This window comes from Galeopterus variegatus, unplaced genomic scaffold (assembly GCF_000696425.1).
Source record: "Galeopterus variegatus unplaced genomic scaffold, G_variegatus-3.0.2 Scaffold4596, whole genome shotgun sequence".
Classification (NCBI taxonomy): domain Eukaryota; kingdom Metazoa; phylum Chordata; class Mammalia; order Dermoptera; family Cynocephalidae; genus Galeopterus; species Galeopterus variegatus.
The window spans coordinates 338,486-345,620 of record NW_007730707.1 but is presented as its reverse complement, the minus strand read 5'-3'; positions in this window follow the sequence as shown (position 1 = coordinate 345,620).

Here is a 7,135-nt window from a genome sequence, read left to right as displayed (position 1 = left end):
TCCTGTGTCTGCCTCTGCAGCCTGCCAACCTGAGCCTGCCTTTCAGGAGCCAGCTGGGAGCAGACTCCCATGACGCAGGGCTGGGGAAGCTGTCAGGGTGAGGGGAGGCAGGGGCTGAGGTACAGGAGGGCAAAGGCAGGGAGGGAGGGGAAGACAGAAGGAAGGGGGAATGGAAGGGAAGGAGCAAATACGGATTATTGACAGAACTGGGGGGAAGGAAGCAAGAGAGGGAAGAAGGGAGAAAAAGAGGGATGGAAGGAGGGAGGAAGGGAGAGAGAGAAGGAAGAGGGGAAAGATGGTAGGAGAGAAGGAAAGAGGAAGAAAGAAAGGAAGAAGGGAGGAAGGAAGAGAATATAGTTAGTTAATAGTAACAATAGAAGATAATTTCTGAGCATTTATAATTGCCTCAAATTGTGCAAAGTCCTTCTAATGAATAATCTTCTTTAATCTTGAAAACAATCCTCTGGGGTAGATTCCTTTAGGATGCTCTTTTTATGGATTAAAAAATAAACAAAAACCCAAGTCACAGAGATCTCAAGCAACCTGTCTAAAAATGCACAGGCAGTAAGTGGTGGATTCAGATGTGACAAAAGGATGAGGTGGGGTGGAGGAGAGGACAGTGGGAAGAAGGACAGAGCTGGGGTCTATCATGGAACCTACAGGAATAAACTTAAAGTTCCTGTGTGTCTGGGGGCAGACAGTAGACTGCAGGCTGGACTCTAGCTCAGAATGGCAGAGGCGAGCTCCCGGCCTGCTCACTTGGGATCTTACGGCAGCTCAAGGAATCTCTTTGCTTAAATGGGCTTTGCTGACAAACTGTATTGGAGATTCCTTGGTGACACTGTGAGCTCTAAGAGAACTGCAATGCCATTGTTAAATATTTATCCTTCCTTCTTAAAACAAAGAGGAGCTGCAAAAATGATCTAATTACTGCCATTTCATTATGCTTCAGGGCAAGGAAAACAAAGGAACAAAGAAAGTTATTAAAGTAAATACAAATGACTTCTTTATGCTTTAACATCTACAGGTGGGTTCCCATCTGTTATCTCATGTGGTATTTCTATTTTGTGGGTGTCAGACCACCCATTTTACCAAAGAGAAACCAACTCAAGAGAGGAAGTTTGATTAGTAAAAATTAGTATTCAGACTCGGGTCTTCTTACTCCAAATTACTAGCTCTTTCTTAAGTTCCATATTGAAAGTCATGCTCAGTTTCCCTTAGATGGAATTAATTTTTTCAAATTAACTTTTCAGGCCGGCCCGGTGGCACACTGCTACAGTGCGCCGCTTGGGAAGTGCGACGGCGCTCCCGCCGAGGGTTCGGATCCCACATATAGACTGGCCGCTCACTGGCTGAGCAAAGAGCGGGGGCAACGCCGAGGGTTGCGATCCCGTTGCCGGTCCCGGTCTGGTACGGGCGCGACAGCAGGGGCAACGCCGAGGGTTGCGATCCCGTTGCTGGTCCCGGTCTGGTACGGGCGCGACACTGAGGGTTGCGATCCGTTGCCAGTCACGAAAAAAGACAAAAAGACAAAACAAAACAAAACAAAACAAAAAAATTAACTTTTCAAATTGAAAAGTTCCATGAAATAAGACATTGCCTATTAATCATAAAGAGAAGAGTAATTCTAGGATCAGTTTAAGTCTTGCTTATGCCAAAGTCCCTCCAAAAATTGTTTATAAAAAAGCTTATTTAAAAAAAAAAAGTTGATTACTCCCAAATTAGTATTTGTTTTGCCAGGAGCAAATTAATAGAAGCAAATAGTAGTGTTCTTGGATGGATAATTTTGTACATACTGTTCTCTTTAGCCCCACCTTACCTGGGGTTACACCCTTGCTCCTGTCTTGAATCCAACTCTGCTGAAATCGCATCTTATTCTCTGTGCTCTGGGGCAAGGGGAAAGGGAAAGATTAAGTGAAGGTAATCTTCCTTAGGTAACAGCCTGCCCTCCCCTCAGCCCTCATATCCAGTGCAGTGTTCTGTTAAATGTTTTACATATTGGGCTTCTGCAAAAGATTTATTAGAGAAAAAGAGTTTTTTTCTAGCTAGAGTAAAAGGATTATAAAAAAAAAAAATGAAGCTTTAGCTCTCCAGCTAGGAAGACTCAGGTTTTGGGATGTTAAATACCTCAGCAATTGTCATCAGTGGCAAAGGCAGGTCTAAAAATCTCAACTCCAAATAGTCCAGGCATCTATTTCTTATGCCATGTTGCCTGGATGCCCAAGGCTGTCCATAACGGCACTTGAGTTTGATAACTTGTTGCTGTGGTTTGAATGTCCCCCTAAACTTATTGAAGCTTGACCTCCTCCGTAGCAATGCTAAGAGTGTGGGATTTCTGATTATGGTATTAGAAAGGTGGGGCCTGATTAGATTGTGAAGATTGTGCCCTGTTGAATGGAGTGGTCCATTCATGGAGTAAAGCACATCGTTCTGGTGGCTTTATAAGGTGGGCGATTCAGAAGGTTAGCTTACTCTTGCTTAGCCCATTCTCACCATGTGACACCCTGGTCACCAGGGGACCCTGTAGAGAGTCCCCACCCAGAAGAAGGGCCTCACCAGATGTGATCTCTGGACCCCAAACTTTCCAGCCTCCGAAACTGTAAGAAATAAATTTTATTCCTTTATAAATTACCCAGTTTCAGGTATTCTGTTATAAACAAGAGAAATGAACTAATACAGAAAATTTGTACTGATAAGTAGAATGTTGCTAATAACAAATACTTGAAAACATGGAAGCAGCTTTGGAACTGGGTGATTGACAGAGGCTGGAAGAATTTGGAGGGGCAGGCTAGAAAAAGGCTAGATTCTGGTGAGGGCTTAGAAGACAAGACCAGGGAAAGTTTGGAATTTCTTAGAGGTTGGTTAAGTGGTGGCTCATAGAAATAGGGACAGTAATGGCCATTCTGAGGAGGTCTCAGATGCAGATGAGGAAAAGCTTATTGGAAACTGGAGCAAAAGTCACCCTTGTTGTAGAGCTGCCAAGAACTTGGCTGTATTCTGTTAATCCCAAAGGGTTTTGTGGAAGGTGGAACTTAAAAAGTGATGAACAAGGGTATTTGGCAGAAGAAATTTCTAAGCAGCAAAGCATTCAGGAAGTTGTGTGGATACTTCTAGCAGCCTGTTCTGAGTTATGGCAGCAAAGGCCTGACATAAGGGCAGAATTTATAATTAAAAGGGAAGCAGAGGGTAAAAAATTAGAGAAATCTCAACCTGGTCACATAGAGTGAAAAAATGTGTTCAGGAGGGGAAACCAAGGGTGCAGCCCAGCTAAGGATATTAGGACAGAAGGAAGGCATCCCCAAGAGAATGGAAGAAACCTTGAAGGCATTTCAGAGATCATTGAGGCTGCTCCTGCCATTGCAGGCCCAGAGGTCTAGGAAGACAGAAAAGTTTTAAGGAACAGGCTTGGGATGCCCTCCATGGGCTCAATGCTATTCTTTGCACCCTAGCTGCTGTAGCTGCTCCAGTCATGGCTAAATTGGCCCCAGGTGTGGCTGGACCCAGAGATTCAGAAGATATGAGCCAGAAGACTTGGCAGTGTCCACACGGTGTTAAGTCTGCAAGCTCACAGAATGCAAGAGCTGTGGAGGCATGGCAGGCTTTGAAATCCTCGATTTCAAAGGATATAAGGAAAAGCCTGGGGGCCCAGGAAGAGATTTGTCACAGGGATGGAGTCACTGCAGAAAGCCTTCATAGAGCAATCCTGTGTAGAAACATGGGGTTGGAGCTGCAGCAGAGAAACCCCACCAGGGCCATTCCTAGTGGAGCCATGAGAGTAGGGCCACCATTAAGACCCCATAACTGTAGAGCTACCAGTGTGCAACACCAGCCCAGAAGAGCTGAGGTGCAGGCTGAGCCCAGGGAAGCCACAGGAGTGAGGCTGCCTGAGGATATGGAGGCCCCAACACCCACACCAGTGTGCAGAGGATGCCAGACATGGAGTCAAGGGACATTATTCTCCAGCTCTAAGATTTAACATCTGCTGTATTAGTCCCTTTCTGTTGCTTATAACAAAATAGCTGGAACTGGGTGATTTATAAGAAAACAAAATTTTATTGTACAGTTTCAGAGGCTGGGAAGTCCAAAGCCCAGGGAACACATCTGGTGAGGTTCTTGTCCTGGTGGTAACTGCAGCAACTCAGGGTGTCACATAGTGAATACGGTGGAGCAGAGAGAGTGATAGTTCCTCATGCACTCTCCTTTTAAAGCCTTCAGAACCACACCCATGACCACCATTATTAATCCATTCACTACAGCATGGTTCTGCAATCTAATCACCTCTTCAAGGCCCCACCTGTCAACTACCATAATAGGATTTCCCACCCTCAACAGTTACAGTGAGGATTTAACCTTCAATAAGATTGGGGGTGGGGGAGGCATCAAGTCTACAGCACCTGCCCTGCTGGGTTTCAGACATCCATAGGACATGATACCTCTTTCTTTTGACCTATTTCTCCTTTTGAATGAGAATATGTACCCTGTGCTTCACTCACCATTACATCTTAGAAGTAGATAACTTGTTTTAATTTCACAGATGAGACTTTGGACTTTCTGAGTTGGTGCTCAGACAAGTTAAGACTTCAGGGCTATGGGGTTAAAATGAATGTATTTGTATATAAGAAGGACATGAGTTTTGGGGAGCTGGGGATGGAATTCTATGGACTGAATGTTCCCTCAAAACTCACTGAAGCTTGACCCCCATTGTAACAGTGCTAAGACGGTGGGAAATCCAATTATGGTAATTTGAAAGATGGGGCCTGATTAGATTGCGAGGACTGTGACCTCATGAATGAATTGATCCATTCTCAGAGTATTGAGCGTAGTTCTGATGACTTTATAAGGAAGACAAGTTAGGAAGTTAGCTTTCACTTGCTCAGCCCGTTCTTGCTATGTGACATCCTGGTCACCATGGGACCCTATACAGAGTTCCCACCCAGAAGAAGGCCCTCACCAGATGTGTTCTCTGTACTTTGAACTTCCCAGCCTCTGAACTATAAGAAATAAATTTCATTCCTTTATAAATTACCCAGTTTCAGGTATTCTATTACAAGTAACAAAAAAGAACTAATACACTTGTTGACCAAGAGACTTCTTTGTCCAGAACTTTTGTTTCCACAGGTATGACCTGAGCAATATGGAGTAAAAAAAGGTAAATTATAACGTAAATTTAGAAGTACTTGTCTTATATGGTTGTTAGAGAGAGGAAAACAGATATGGCAAGGCAAAGGTTAGATAAGGTAGGAAGTGAAAGTCGTACTTAGGGAATTTGGACAAGACTAGGCTGGATGGGGGGTTATGCCAAGGTAGGCAGGCTTCTTTAGCTCTTTTCCGTGGACCATACTGAAAGCCATGCTCAGTTTCCCTTAGACTTTATTGTTGTTGACAACAGCAATAACAACATTATTTTTTGCTGCCTATCAGGCAACATGTATGCTAAGCTAAAACTTTACATACATTATCACTTTTAATATTGAGGTCAGTTGACTGTCCCCATTTCTCTGAAGAGGAAACAGGAACTCACACAGCTGGTAAGTGGCAGAGAGACTCAACTAAGGCCTGTCTGACATCAAAGTACACACTCCGAACCATGCTACTGCACTGTGACTTCGAAGTCTCCAGGGTCACAGGGACCCAGGTTTTCTTGCACCCAGCAGCAGCTCTTGGGACTAGGTCTGCCTTAGAGCTAGAGCCCCTGACTCCAATTCAGGGACACTGTAGTAGGCTTGAATTAGATCTACCTTTAGAGCACGCTGAGCAGTCTAGGATGATTCAACCACCTGCTCCTCAGATGCCTGAGATTCTTTGACCTGGGGACCAAGCTTCCCACACTCCAGTTAGAGATAAGATGTTGAGACTTTAGGTGGCCCTTGAGTAACCCTTTGGGGTGAGGTTCAGTCAGTGAACAAGTAGGAAAGGATGGCCAGAAGTAATCCCTGCATTTGTATAGTCTTTCGAGGTTTTAGAAATGTTTTCCCCGTGTGCTTTTTCAAGGCCATTAGAGCACATGCTATAATCTCTATAGGATGGGAATATTGATCAGAATGAAGAAAAAATCACACACATTCAGCTGACCTAGAACTCAATCCCTTATTTTCTTGGATCATTTCCTCTTTGTAAGGCACTAGAAAACTGGAAGACACTAGAAGGGATTAGAAAGTCTGAAGGCTAGCTTCTCTGTCTTTTGGTGAAGATCAAATGTAGAAAGTCTGAAGGGTAGGAGGGAAGTCCCCATTGAGGGGCCCAATCCAGAAAGAGAATTCTGGCAACTGACTCTTCGAAGGGCACAGTGCTGTCTGGCTCTGTTTTTCTTAAGCTGGGTGGGGGCCTAGAGGAGCTGTGCCTGGAGGTATTTTTGTCTTGTTGCTTCAACCCTGGCAGCTCCACTTGGAATGATTTATGATGATTTCTTAGATTTGTTTTATAAACACAGCCCACACCAAGGGAGGGAGTTACATTCCTGGGGTCTTCCTTTGTGGGTGGTATTGCTCCAAAATTATTTTGCTTTGGGCTAAAGCTATGCTATAAGTGTTTTCAAGTTGCTGAACCTAGAACATTAGAGTCACAAGGGACCTTGAAGGTTACCCAGCCCAGCTGCCTCATTTTACAGTTGGGGAAACTGAGGCCTGCAGATCAGGAAAAGTTGCCTGGGGCATACAGCTGACTAGAGCCAGTGTCTGGGTTGGAACACCTACATAAGCCTCAAGTACTTCTTCCATGATTACTCTAGCTCTGGGGAGAAAATGGTGAGTACCTCAGGTCCATGCGTTTGTGGAGCTTAGATTCTATCAGGGAAGATCGAAGATCGATTTAAACAAATAAGTAAAAATGTACAGAGACTGAATAGAGATCCTTTTGGGGCTTATAGCAAGGGGCACAATCTGGCCTGGCATTGAGGGGCGGCTTTCCTGAGGGCATGAGGCTTAGATGGAAACTTGAAGGAGGAGGAAGAGTTAGTTCATGCAGCGGCAGGAGACAGCACATGGGTTCTAGGCAGAGGCACCAGCATACTGAGGGAGGAGCAGGGGTGTGAGGCTCTGAAAATCAGCCAATGCAAAAGAGGGGGCATGAAGTGAAGCTGGGGAGGTGGGCAGGAGATCTGGTGGGCCTTGCAGGAGTTTACATTGTATTCTAGATG